Raw genomic sequence first — 12673 nt, forward strand, 5'->3', positions numbered from 1 at the left:
AGGGATGACTGCATGTCACAAGTATCTATTCTACATTTATGTTATTCAATTGCAGCAGCTTTACATTCTTTCAGATTTCAGATAATCTTCAGGTTGCTTGTTAAGAACATTGCTTATTACATTGCTTTGTAAATGCAATAAAATGAATTGATTTTTTTAAAAATGAGGCTGGGAGAATGCAGGTGCCTTACTTGCCAGCCAGATTTGAATACTTTGCTTTGAGAAATCTGGATAGGAAATTCTGTGCCCAATTATTCTTGCAATGCTTGATATGGGCTGCTACTAAAGAGCAATGCAGAATCAAAACTTTAAAGAACTAAATATGTCTCTCCCAATGCCATGAATAGCTTGCAAGGGATAAAAATGGGCAAGAGGGCAGTAATGCAACCTTTGTCCCTTTTGTTATGTGGTTGACATTGCAAATAAGGCTGGTATTAGCTTAGATACTCGTGCATTCACACTGCCTGCTATTATTGCTTAGGAATGCTTTTATCAACCACGGTTGATGTGCCAGCTGCAAATCTCTCTGGAATGAGAGAGATCTCTGGCATCCTCCCAGCTGTATTAATGTTATGCCTTGTTTGTGGCTTTTGTTCAAAACGATTCAAAAGCTTTAATTTGTCCCAAATAATGTTTCTGATACAATCAAGGGATTCAAGTGCTCTTTCAGCTTATTGTTTTTTTCAATCAATTTCTGTGACTAAATCAACAGTATTAGTAGTGATCTCAACAATCTTTAAGATTGCCATTTGGAGCAGAGTACTTAAAAAGGGGGGCCTTGGCTAAGTCCATCTAGGGCAAGGGTCCCCAAACTTGGCAGCTTTAAGACTTGTGGACCTCAACCTCCTGGGAGTTGAAGTCCACAAGTCTTAAAGTTGCCAAGTTTGGGGACCTGTGATCTAGGGTGTTTCTAGTTGTTCTATTTGTCCTTAATAAATAAGGAGGTAAGTTTTTTTCTAGATTGGGACACCTACTTATGAAATATCTTCTCAAAGGAGATTTGGCCACCACACATTATTTTGGGTACCAGGGGAAGACCTTCCTTTTCTCTTAGTTATTTTGGATGTTAATCATTGGATGTATTTTAAGTACTTACATTATGCTGGGGTGTCATCACCTCTAATTTTCATGTACTCTCCCTCGCCTTTGCTTATAATTTTTCTTACATGCTATTTCCCATTTATTATTTTTTCCTACTTAGATAACTTTGAGCTTGATTAAAAATGCCATAAATAAGTCAATATTCTTTCACCTGCTATTATTGTATGCTTGGAACATTGCAATGTTCTTTTTGGGGGCTTATTTGTTTGTTGAATCCAGATTTCAGTTCGCTTTTATGTTTTCTGTGGCAAGGTTGTTTCTTTCCACTTGATATTCTGACTACAAATCACTTATGTTTCCTTCATTTCATTGTTTTATTATCCCATCCATATCCATTGTGCTGCTTTGAAGCAGACCCCTCTTGGATGAAACATTGATAAAACTTTATTCCAACATGACCCAGGCATAATTCTCCAGCTACTATTCTAACAGAAACTCAATTAAAATAGCTTTTGCACTAACTGCTCTGATCAGATTGGAGAGTACACAAGAAAAGCCACATTACACATAAAATACATTAATTTAAAATCCAGCAATTATAATTCAGGACTGTGAATAAGAGGAGAGACACTGACTATTATACAATAGATGCAGGAAAATATGAAACAAATTAGCTTGTGAACTATTGAATATTGCAAGGTCTGCTTTCAGAAGTGCAAAAAGTGTCTGAGGCTCTTTAGATTGATATTAAAATACACTATAAATCATAGCTAATGTATTTTAACAGTAATATAATTTTCATTCCATAAACCAAAATGTTGTCTTTATAAAATCAGTTATATCCCAAAAATATTAGCTTAGCTTAGTCTGCTATTTAAATATGCTGGGGATGATTAGATGTGTATGCATCTCTTGCATCACATTCTTCTAATCTGGGGTCTTTATGATTTGTTGAAATCAAGTCCTGAATTTCTTACACTATGATTTCATGTAAAGCAACTTGCTTCCATATTCATTATCTCCCATGAAAGATTCTTAAATTTTGTAAACAGTTCATGTAAATATTATAACTCTTCTCATTTTTGAATAAATCGGCTTTATAGAAAACAGTTTTATAGGTCAAAAAGTCTATTGGAACTGGAATACTGTTCAAATGGAACGTTAAGTTCAGTCTTTAAGAACATCTCCTGTTTTGATCAGTTTGGTCAATGTCCATCATTTCTACAACTGTGAAAAACAAAACAGAATGTACCTCTTTTGTTAAGAACAAAATGAAGGATTGTTGGGAAGGAGCTACTATTACTAAAGTGAGAAAGTTTAGACAAAGGGTCTGGAAAGTCTTTAATACAGTGGCCTTACTGACACTCAGCAGGAATGAGTCTGCTTGGCATGTAGGTGGAAGAACAACTGGGGATTTCCATATAACCCAATGTGGTGTGTGTGTGTGTGTGTATGTGTGTGAACTTAACCCTCTTATTCTCCATGACTTTCATGGAATCTTTCATCTGGACATGGGAATGTCTAGACCATACTCTGTGCAAATCAGTGGTGGGATTCAAATTTTTTTACTACCAGTTCTGTGGGCATGGCTTAGTGGGCGTGGCAGGGGAAGGATACTGTAAAATCTCCAGTCAGAGGTGGTATTTGCCGGTTCTCTGAACTACTCAAAATTTCCACTACCGGTTCTCCAGAACTGGTCAGAACCTGCTGAATACCACCTCTGGTGCAAATGTTCCTGTACACAATGCCAGCTACTAGGTTGTGCCGTGGGTGGAAACCAGAGGTGGTATTCAGCAGATTCTAACCAGTTCTGAAAAACCGGTAGCGGAAATTTTGTGTAGTTCGGAGAACCGACAAATACCACCTCTGACTGGAGATTTTACAGTATCCCTCCCCTGCCATGCCCACCAAGCCTTGCCCACGGAACCGGTAGTAAAATTTTTTGAATCCCACCAATGTTGGAAACCTCTTAAAATTGTGATGAGCTTCTGGGTTCACTAATTTACTCATTTTAAACCTTAGTGGCTTCCTTCCATGTACATGTTGGTCATTCATTCTACAGCATGGAATTCTCCAGGGGCCATCCAGTCAAAATGAACTTTCAATTTAAAGCAGCAACTAAAAGTATGGCGTACATATTTTTAAAATACCAGAGATAAAGCTATTTAAGCAGCAGAAGAAATAAAAAAAATAACCTGACAAAATCAATGAGATTTTTATTGTTAGCAAAATGATAATAGACTAGAACACCATGTGGACCTTTCTTAGGGAAATGTTCAATAGTGCAGAGATGGAGGAAGGCTATTACTTAGGATGCCCATTCCTGAGTCACCAAGTAATAACCTTATCGTAAGGGCCACTGATGAGCATGTCAAGGCCAGGGACCTTTCTTTATGAGTACTGCCTCTATATTGGCATCTGTATATAAAAAGCTATAACTCAGGTTGATCATTCTGCCTCTGCCTTTATGCCACACATAAAAAAAAGTAGAAATGACTCCTTGGAGGGATCCTGCTTGTATGGTACAAAAGCACAACATCAGACAAAGTTAGAAACAGCCAGTTCTACATTGGTACAAGAGCAAAAAACAAGGACATACTTGCTCAAAGGCAAGCGGAAGGTACCCCTTTTTTAAAAAAAAATCAGTGCATTTTATTTTATGATATCAAATTAATGAAAGAAAGTGTGTATGACAGAAGTCATTAAAAATAATGAGACATCAAGATTAATAGTATTAAGATTAAGAATGGTGTTCCCACCATTATTGTCATAAAATGGAGAAAGGAAATAGAAAATGAAAAGGCTAAAGTGTTCTGGGTCTTTAGGATTCCAACAGACAGGCATCTGCCTCATAAGACCCCAATTATCCATAAGAAAGAAAAAAAAGTTTGGATAGTGGATATGGGAGTATTTAGATTTATTTATTTATTTATAGCGATGTTACATTAGCCAGAAGGTCACAGAGTAAATGCAACGTAATTGTTTTGCTGCTGCTGATAGCTAGCCATTCAGTTCATACTTGTGCGCTATCCAGGGAGCAATTCAGAAGGCTTGATGGCATTCTGTAGTGTTATCCAGGGCTTTTCCCACCACCAATGTCACCTCGCATTCAAATATCACATTTGGGCAGGTCTAGCACCAATTGAATGTGTACTGTCGCTTGAAGTGCTGTTTTCCCCCTATTGAAGTGGTACCTATTTATCTGCTTGCATGTAACATGCTTTCAAACTGGGTTGGCAAAAACTGAGGCAAGTGATGGAAGCTCACTCTGTCACATACTGCTAGAGCTCGAACTGCCAGAGTACAGACCTTTTCCAGCATCATTAAACTACTGAGCCACCATGCCTCTTCATAGTACTTGGAGATAGGAGAATAGAAGAGAAAGAACTGGAGAAGATAATAAAATACAAAACAACCATAGAAATATTTTATGAGTTGACACCTGCAAATAGAAATAGAATGACTGTTGCAAAAGAAGATAAAAGTAGTCCCAATAATGATAGGTGCCTTGGGTGCAATCCAAAAACAACTGGACCACTACTTCAACACCATTGGCATTGACAAAATTGCCATCAGTCAAATGTAAGTCAGCTGTACTCAGAACAGCTTACATTCTGTGACAAAAACTGTGACCATCACACATCCACATCTGCCTATTTCAGATTCTTGGAATGACTCAAGAAGAGGACAGAAATACCAAATCCAGTCTAAATATCTGACTAACTGTGTGATGAACCATAACAAAAACAATTTTAAAAGCAAAGAAAAATCTAGGCTGGAAAACCAAAAATGGAATTCCTTCAAGTTGAACTACATTGCTCAAAAGTCATCTCTCCCCCTTTGTTGGAAATAAATGGGTGCAATTGTGGACAGACAACCTACTTCAGCAATCTTGTGCTGCACAATTTCTTCCAGAGTTGCATATTTCTTTTAGCCAGTCCATTTGAACAAAGTTCATAATTTTTGATCTGGTCAAGCATGGATAAATTATTTGGATCTGCAGCAGTGGCATTTCCTTTAGAAGTTTATCTTAGTATTTACATTTTTAATTGTAAAATGGCCAAAGTGGAGGTAAATAGTGTCAAATACACATATCTGTGCAGGGCTGTGGGCTGTACAGTAAGATTCAAACTATGAAGGTAGGATCAACTAAGGTGGTCCCATTTAGACTGCAAAATTCCAAATAATCATTAGATGGCACAGGGAGATACCAAAAATTCTTGGCTGCTATCAAGTATTCATCTGGAATTTTGGAGCCCACGTATGGTATCCTAAGCTCAGCATCCAACCTAATGTTATCTGAAAAAAATATCCACCTACTGTATATTTTATTTATTTTTGTCCCACCTTTATTATTTTTATCTCAAGGAGTCAACATACATAGTACTCCTATTTTCCCCACAATAAAACACTGTGAGGACAGTTAGGCTGGGAATGAATGACTAGGCCAAGGTCACGTAGGCCTTTCATACCTATGGCGGAACTAGAACTCATGGTCTCCTGGTTTGTAGCCTGCTGCCTTAACTAGTAGACCAGAAGTCTCCAAACTTGGCAACTTTAAGACTTGTGGACTTCAACTCCCAGAATTCTGGGAGTTGAAGTCCACAAGTCTTACAGTTGCCAAGTTTGGGGACCCCTATAGTAAACCAAACTGGCTCTAGGTATAGATTTTATTGGTGTTCTAACCCTTGTCCCAGGAAGAAATAAAGTTTTACTAGGGGGCATGGAAACATGAAAGAAATGAACAGTAGCTAACAGGGAGAAAAAAAGTTCTGTAAAATTATTTTCTGCTTTCCCTGCCAATTGAATTTTACTTGTTGTCAGATCTGCACACTGGAGTGAACACATGGATCTGTGGCTGAGTCTGCCCAAGTGATATGCAGGTGTTTCTGCTTATAACTTTTCCCTCACTGAGAGCAACCAGAATTTAGCAGATTATGCTCTATGGTTTTTCAGGTGAAAGAAGAGACATTGCACAGGCTCCCAGATGTTGGCTGTTGATAAGTATATTTGTTTTTATCATTTGTTTTTTGTTTTTTTTTACAAATCAAAGCAACTTCTTCCTTTCTGTAAATCATCTTTGCAGATGTTCTCATCACAGTGCTTTGGCCCATAAAAGAATCTGGCACTTTACAGAGTAGCTGTACCATTCCAGGGTCTGTTATGTTTCTGCTAATCCTGTAATCCCCAACACCCTTCCACTGCAAACTGCAGCCCAAGAACTTTGCAATCAGAAACAGAGCTCAGCACAAGAGAAGGGTAGCAAACTTCGATTGGCACCTAAGCAGGTATTTCCTCAAGCATTTCTTCCTGTCCTTGGCAGGGAGAACAGAATACTCATGAATTAAATAATGGTCGATGTAAAGTCCTTCCGCCCCAGCTGAAGAACTGAGGAATAATTTCTCTTCCCAGTGGTATTGCTGCCTATATACTGTGGTTTATCAATCAGTTAAATCAGTGGACTGTCCTGAGCTTTCTTTTGCCCATTCGGCCCACAATACTTGCTGATGTCGCCTCTCCATCATGTTTTAGGTCTCTTTCGTGGACGCTTCTTATCAAGCGGGATCCATTCTATGACTGCCTTGGTCCACCTGCCATCAGTTCTTCTTGCTATGTGAGCAGCCCATCTCCATTCCCATTCTTTTACTCTCTTGATCATATCGTATACTTTTGTTTGTTCTCTAATCCATGTGCAGGTCTTTCTATTTTATCTTGTAATGCCAAGCATATATCTTTCCATGGCTCTTTGTGCCATGCTATGAGGGGCACAAAGAGCCAATGGGATTTATATGACAGTTTTATTATGAGTAAAGATTATTGGTCTTTACTCCAAGAGTTTGCTGAAGTACCTTATTTTATCTGGGATAGACTCCATTGGTTTGGGGTTAATGGCTCTAAACTGCATAGCAGGGGTATCCAGCCTTGATAATTGTAAGACCTGTGGACTTGAACTCTCAGAATTCCTCAATCAGCTATTGTGGCTGGGGAATTCTGAGAGTTGAAGGCCACGAGTCTTAAAGTTGCCAAGGTTGGACACTCTTGCTGTAGAGTTTCACATGCTCACTAGAATGGTAGTTAACAGAATACCCTATATCACCAGACTTGAAATTTTGGGCTTGGACAATCTTGAACTACGCTGCCTATGGTTGGACTTAAGCGTAGTACACAAAATTATCTGCTACAATGTCCTACCAGTCAATCACTACTTCAGCTTCAACCGCAACAATACAAGAGCACACAACAGATACAAACTCAATGTTAACTGCTCCAAACTTGATTGTAGAAAGTACGACTTCAGCAACAGAGTGGTCAATGCCTGGAATGCACTACCTGACTCTGTAGTTACATCCTCAAACCCCCAGTCCTTTAACCTCAAACTATCCACTATTGACCTCACCCCATTCCTAAGAGGTCTGTAAGGGGCATGCATAAGTGCACCATTGTGCCTCCCGTCCCTGTCCTATTGTCCTCATTTAATCATACCTATTTTCTGTATTCTTACTCATGTTTATACTTATACCTATTATCTTGTAAGCGATTGACAAATAAAATAAAATAAATAAAAATTTCTATTTCATTCTACCTAGTGTTCCTTTCAATTGTTGCACCATAGATCTAAAAAACCCAACCATACTCCCAATAGGAAGACTACCTAGAACAGGGCTGTCAAACTCCCAGCCTGCAGGCCGGATGCGCCATGGGCTGGCCATGCCCATGCCTGGTTTAGTGAAGTGGGGGAAAAGTCCCTATATGTCACGTGATGCCACCGTGATGATGTGAGTTTGACACCCCTGATCTAGAAGGACTATAGCTTTAGACCTAAGTGCTTTCTGACAGTAGGATAAGAAATTCACATGTTTTAAAAAAAACTTGCCTTGCCCAGGATATTCATATAGAGAATCCTGCTTCTTCCTTTTCCTTCTGGGGAAAACTACAATGAAGTAAGAATGACTATTTTGTGGATCAAGAGTTATGCCAGTAGTAACAATTGTGGCTTGCAGCTAGCATTAATTCATCCAAACATTTCTTTAGGATCAAGAATTCAGTCTTATTTTTATTCTTCTCTGGAGATCTATGATATAATTCCAAGTTAAACAGCATGACATTTATGTGATATATTGCATGTAGAAAATACAACAAATCTCGTTCTCCTAGTTTAAATTTGCTTGCCTCAGCTTTGTGAGTCTGAGAGATTTAAAAAAATGAAAGATAGAGCTAAATAATTCATAGTATTTATGAAACTCTTCTGTTTCCAATGAACCTGGTGGTATCAGACAATTGCCAATTTATCTTTGGAAATTCATTCAGTCACTCACTCACTCACTCACTAATTTCTTATTTATTTATTTCAATGGGCAATGAGTAAGGTAGGGCAGGGGTCCCCAACCGCCGGTCCGCGGACCGGTCCGGGCGCGGAACAAGCCTTACCGGGCCGCTGGTTGCTGGCGCCGCCATCTTTTTGTAAAAAGCGCTTCTGGTGAGCTTTTCCGGGTAGAAAGCTCACCGGGCGCTGTTTCGTCATAAAAAGATGGCGGCGCTAGCACTTCGGTGAGCTTTTCCGGGTAGAAAGCCATTTCTACCGAAAAGCTCACTGGAAGCGCTGGCGCCGCCATCTTTTGACGAAACAGCGCTTCGGTGACGCCACCGGAAGCGCCTTTTCGTCATAAAAGATGGCGGCGCCCAGTTGACGCCGGGCGGCATGGCGCCCAGCTGATACCAGAACCGGGCCGCGGCGTCGAAAAGGTTGGGGATCCCTGAGGTAGGGAAGACAACTTGGAAAAAATATCTCACAATGGATCCTGATATCCATGTGGTTCTCTGCCCTAGAGGAGGCCCCAGAGGCTTTTAGATGGCCTTTTGGAAGGATATTTTTTTTATTATTTTCAGGTCAGTTGCCAAATATGTATGCATTTTTTTTGCATGTGTAAAACACAGGAATTGAGCCCCCAACCGTGCATTAAATGTCACAATAGCTTTGTGTAAATCTTTGCAGTTGAGTAAATGATTTTTTTTTTTAGTTGTGGTGCCCATCTGTGAAATGTTCTCCTTGGAGAGGCATTTTTATAGGTTTGTATTTTATGTTTCTAATTTACTTCTGTACCATCTAGAGAACTCTAGTTATTGGATAGCCTTAAAAGTGTCCAAAATAAACAAATATATATTAAAAGTGTGTGTGTTTTTGTGTGTGTGTGTGTGTAGGAATTCTGGGAGTTGAAGTCCACAAGTAGCTAGCCCAGGTTAAGGATGGCCACTGATCATTATGAACAATCACAGCTCGACCCAAGGTACAAGTGACACTTACATTGGACCTACACATTCCAATTAGAAAATATGTCTTGAAGCTTGCTGTAAATTGCTCTGGTTTTTGTAACTTACACACCCACAATATTCAGACAAGCCAAAAAGCAAGCCAAAAGGCAGCTCCCTGCTCCCAAAAGATGAAGGAAGTCATCTTAAAATAGAGCTGAGTCAAAGGTCATAGTTCAGTCAAATTTCAGCCTTAGTGGTATAATATGTTTTCTAAATAAAGACTGAGGAAGGAAGGATTTACAATTAATGTTTGTTTTCATTTTTCTCTCTCAGCAATTGCTCAAACACAGGCCACAAATTTGTGGGTATTGATGTTATTTACGGTTCATGATACCGGGGGGAAATTGGCATTCTATTAAACTGTACCCCACTGTAATAGCAGGGTAAGAAAATAGCTTGCAACTGAAAATAAGGGAAAACATCCCTTTTCGAAAATAAGAGTTTACAGTATTAGCATTGACATGGTAATCGTAAGTCTTTTTCTTCTACTATCCCATTTTCTCCCTTTTGGGGGTTAAGAGATTTATAGCTCATATGCACTCTAGTATTTGCCAATGATAGCAACTATGAAGGGTGGTACTATTAAATTGTGTCTTTTCTTCTTAGGTTTCACACTTTGATTCCTTTGACTGATTTTCTAACTTCAGAAAAATATATTTATCGAAAAACAGTTTGGATTCGTTTTGTTCCTACATTGTAATAAATGTGGCTCAAGTTCAAGAAACATCATATAACACTAAGGCAAGATCACCTTTCCTTTCAAGGATGAAACCAATGGCCCTGAGAGAGGTTGTTGATTTTTTTTAATGTCAAGATGGTAGTTTGTGCCAGAACCTTGAATCCTGACCCTTTATAATCGTGTGTGATGTTGGCACACATATAATAGGGTGGAACTCCAATTAGCCTGCTGCAACCACCATTTTTTAAAAATCTCACTGCAGATCTCACTGGATGAAAGTCCTTTTTCCCACTTGCACAGTTCAGGCTCCAAAGAGATTTTCACCCTTTATTTGGTCCTCTCAGCTTTGAGGCTTGTAGAATCAATCTGCCTAATTCCTGGCATCTCTTTTTAATTTTGTAAGACAGACAGACAGATGCTCATGCATTAAAGAAGGAGCTGGAGATTTAAACTTCTTTTTGCACAGGTACATATACACGAGACAAAGTTTAAGTCATCAGCTCTCTCTCTTTTTTTTTTACGAAATAAAAATAGCAATGGCTACAGCCAATGCCAGCTTTGGAGGTGTGCTCCCCTGCTCAGCCAAAGAATACCCATTCAATCCACAAATCTTCACACTTGCCTAGCTCCCACAAAAGGGAATGGGAGAACTTGCTACAGCCAACTCACCATGGTCCATTTGCCATGGCCAATTCTGCCCTAGCCAACTCGCCACAGGGCAACTCGCTGTCTGGACAATTCAATTTAATTATTTGAAATAATTTTAAAAATATTTTAATTGTTGTCATTCACATTTAATTTTGTCCTTCCTTTAGCATCCTTTCTTTAATGATTCCATCAGATTATTTCTTTGATATTAGTGTAACTCTTGTCCCATGGCAAGTTGGCCATGGTGAGTTGAATGTGGTAGGTTGTTGTAGAACCTCCCCAGAAAATGTGGGTGTCCTTGGCCTATCCTATGAAAAGCAATTTATAGGCTCTGTCTAAAAAAATCATGGGTTCTTGTGATTTCATCCATGTTACAGTGTGAACATTTGACATGGGGACATTCATGAACATGGAGTTCGGTACAGCCTGAATCTCTGACTGCACATGAAGACTGAGGATCCAGGCAGTCTCTATGAATACAGAGCTAGGAGCACATTAATCTTATAGCTGAATCTATGAGATTATATAAATGGAAGATAAGTTGTGCATTATTGATGGCAGGATTGAGGAATGGCCTGAAACTTTTGGGGGGCACACTTTCTCCTTGGGATCAGGCAATTCCACAAGAGGGACTAAAATTCCAAGCCACAAGAGATTAAAAGTTAATGTTCTGGATATGTGTGAATATAAGATGAGAAGCAAAAAAAAAAAAAGTTTCACGACTATCCCTGGAAAAATGTGGCTGAAGAGCCAAGAAGAAACTCTTCTTTAAATTTCATGATAACTTGAGATCTCTATACAGGGGAGGACTAAATCTCTCAAATGTTAAAATTTGGCAGCAGAATATTCAGCTTTTCTCTCTAAGCTACCTATGCCAATGCTGCTGAAGTTGACAGTACTTGAAAATTGCTACCATCTGTTGGTTACACTATTGCCAAAAGGAGATAGTGATTACTATTTGGCTCCAAGAAGATGACTGTTCATCACAACATAAAAACCCTATCGTGCTGGGCATCAGCTACTATCATATTTCATGGCTTCTACAGCTAGCAAACAAAGCATGCAAGCAAGCAAGCAAGCAGTTTAATGTGTTTTGAGCCCGTGTGTGTGTGTGTGTGTGTGTGTGTGTGTGTGTGTGCAGGCCTCATGAGAGAGGGAGAAAAATTCAGAATTTACCACTTTATCTGAAATGGTGGTATGTTTTCTGGTTTGGCTGCCTGGGACTTCTGGAATTAATAATCTCAGCATATCTAGAAGGCATCAAATTGGAAAAAAGCTGTTTTATGATATTGCAGTGGGCAATGAACCTTCAGGTCTCAATGCTGTTTGTCAGTTTATATTCTGTGCTTAAGAACTCAAAGTATTTTTGAATCTTCAAAATAGCTTCCAATTATTGTCATCTTTTCAGGCCCCACCCAGGCCCTAACCACAATGAACCTCAGCCTCTCTTAACCCCAATTTCCAGCATGGAATCAATGCTTCATGTTATTCTGGGCCAAGACTCTGCAAATCTGAAGGGGTGGTTCAAAATGCTGAACAATATCTACTAAGCATCTCTTTCCCAACATTGTACTACTGCTTTGTATGTTGCTGGCTGTCTTCAAAAACATAGGAATGACTTACAAAGCTACAGCATAAGTCTAGAAGAAGACAGGGTTGCTTTCACATTTTGAAGAGAGATCTGTTCATGGTCCTATACATCACAAAGCACCACTTCTGAATGATCCACATAGCCTACTACATATGTTTTCCATTCTCTTCTCTACAACCTTTTGACAACCAACAAGTCATAAAGACAGAAAGTACCAATAGATGAGAATACAGGTAGCTCAGAGCGGAACTGTGGTGTCATTTTACCTAGTCAGGTAATGTAAGGTCTCCAAGCAACAACCAGGCTCTGAAAGAACCAAGGATTCCTGAAGAAGAAGGAAAAAATGGATGGTGATATCATTGATGGCACTTATTATTTACCTTCATGATTTATGTTGTTACTCT

The 12673-nt window shown here is 39.1% G+C and overlaps 1 long non-coding RNA gene across 1 annotated transcript in view; it reads right to left on the minus strand.

The window, feature by feature from the left end:
- The window catches only part of LOC148131434 (uncharacterized), a 37931-nt gene that overhangs the window by 1437 nt on the left and 23821 nt on the right, over positions 1–12673 (minus strand). The window lies entirely within an intron of this gene.

Source organism: Notechis scutatus, chromosome 3 (assembly GCF_049901735.1).
Source record: "Notechis scutatus isolate UNSWTSFEM ecotype Mainland chromosome 3, rNotScu1.2, whole genome shotgun sequence".
In the NCBI taxonomy this organism is placed as follows: Eukaryota; Metazoa; Chordata; class Lepidosauria; order Squamata; family Elapidae; genus Notechis; species Notechis scutatus.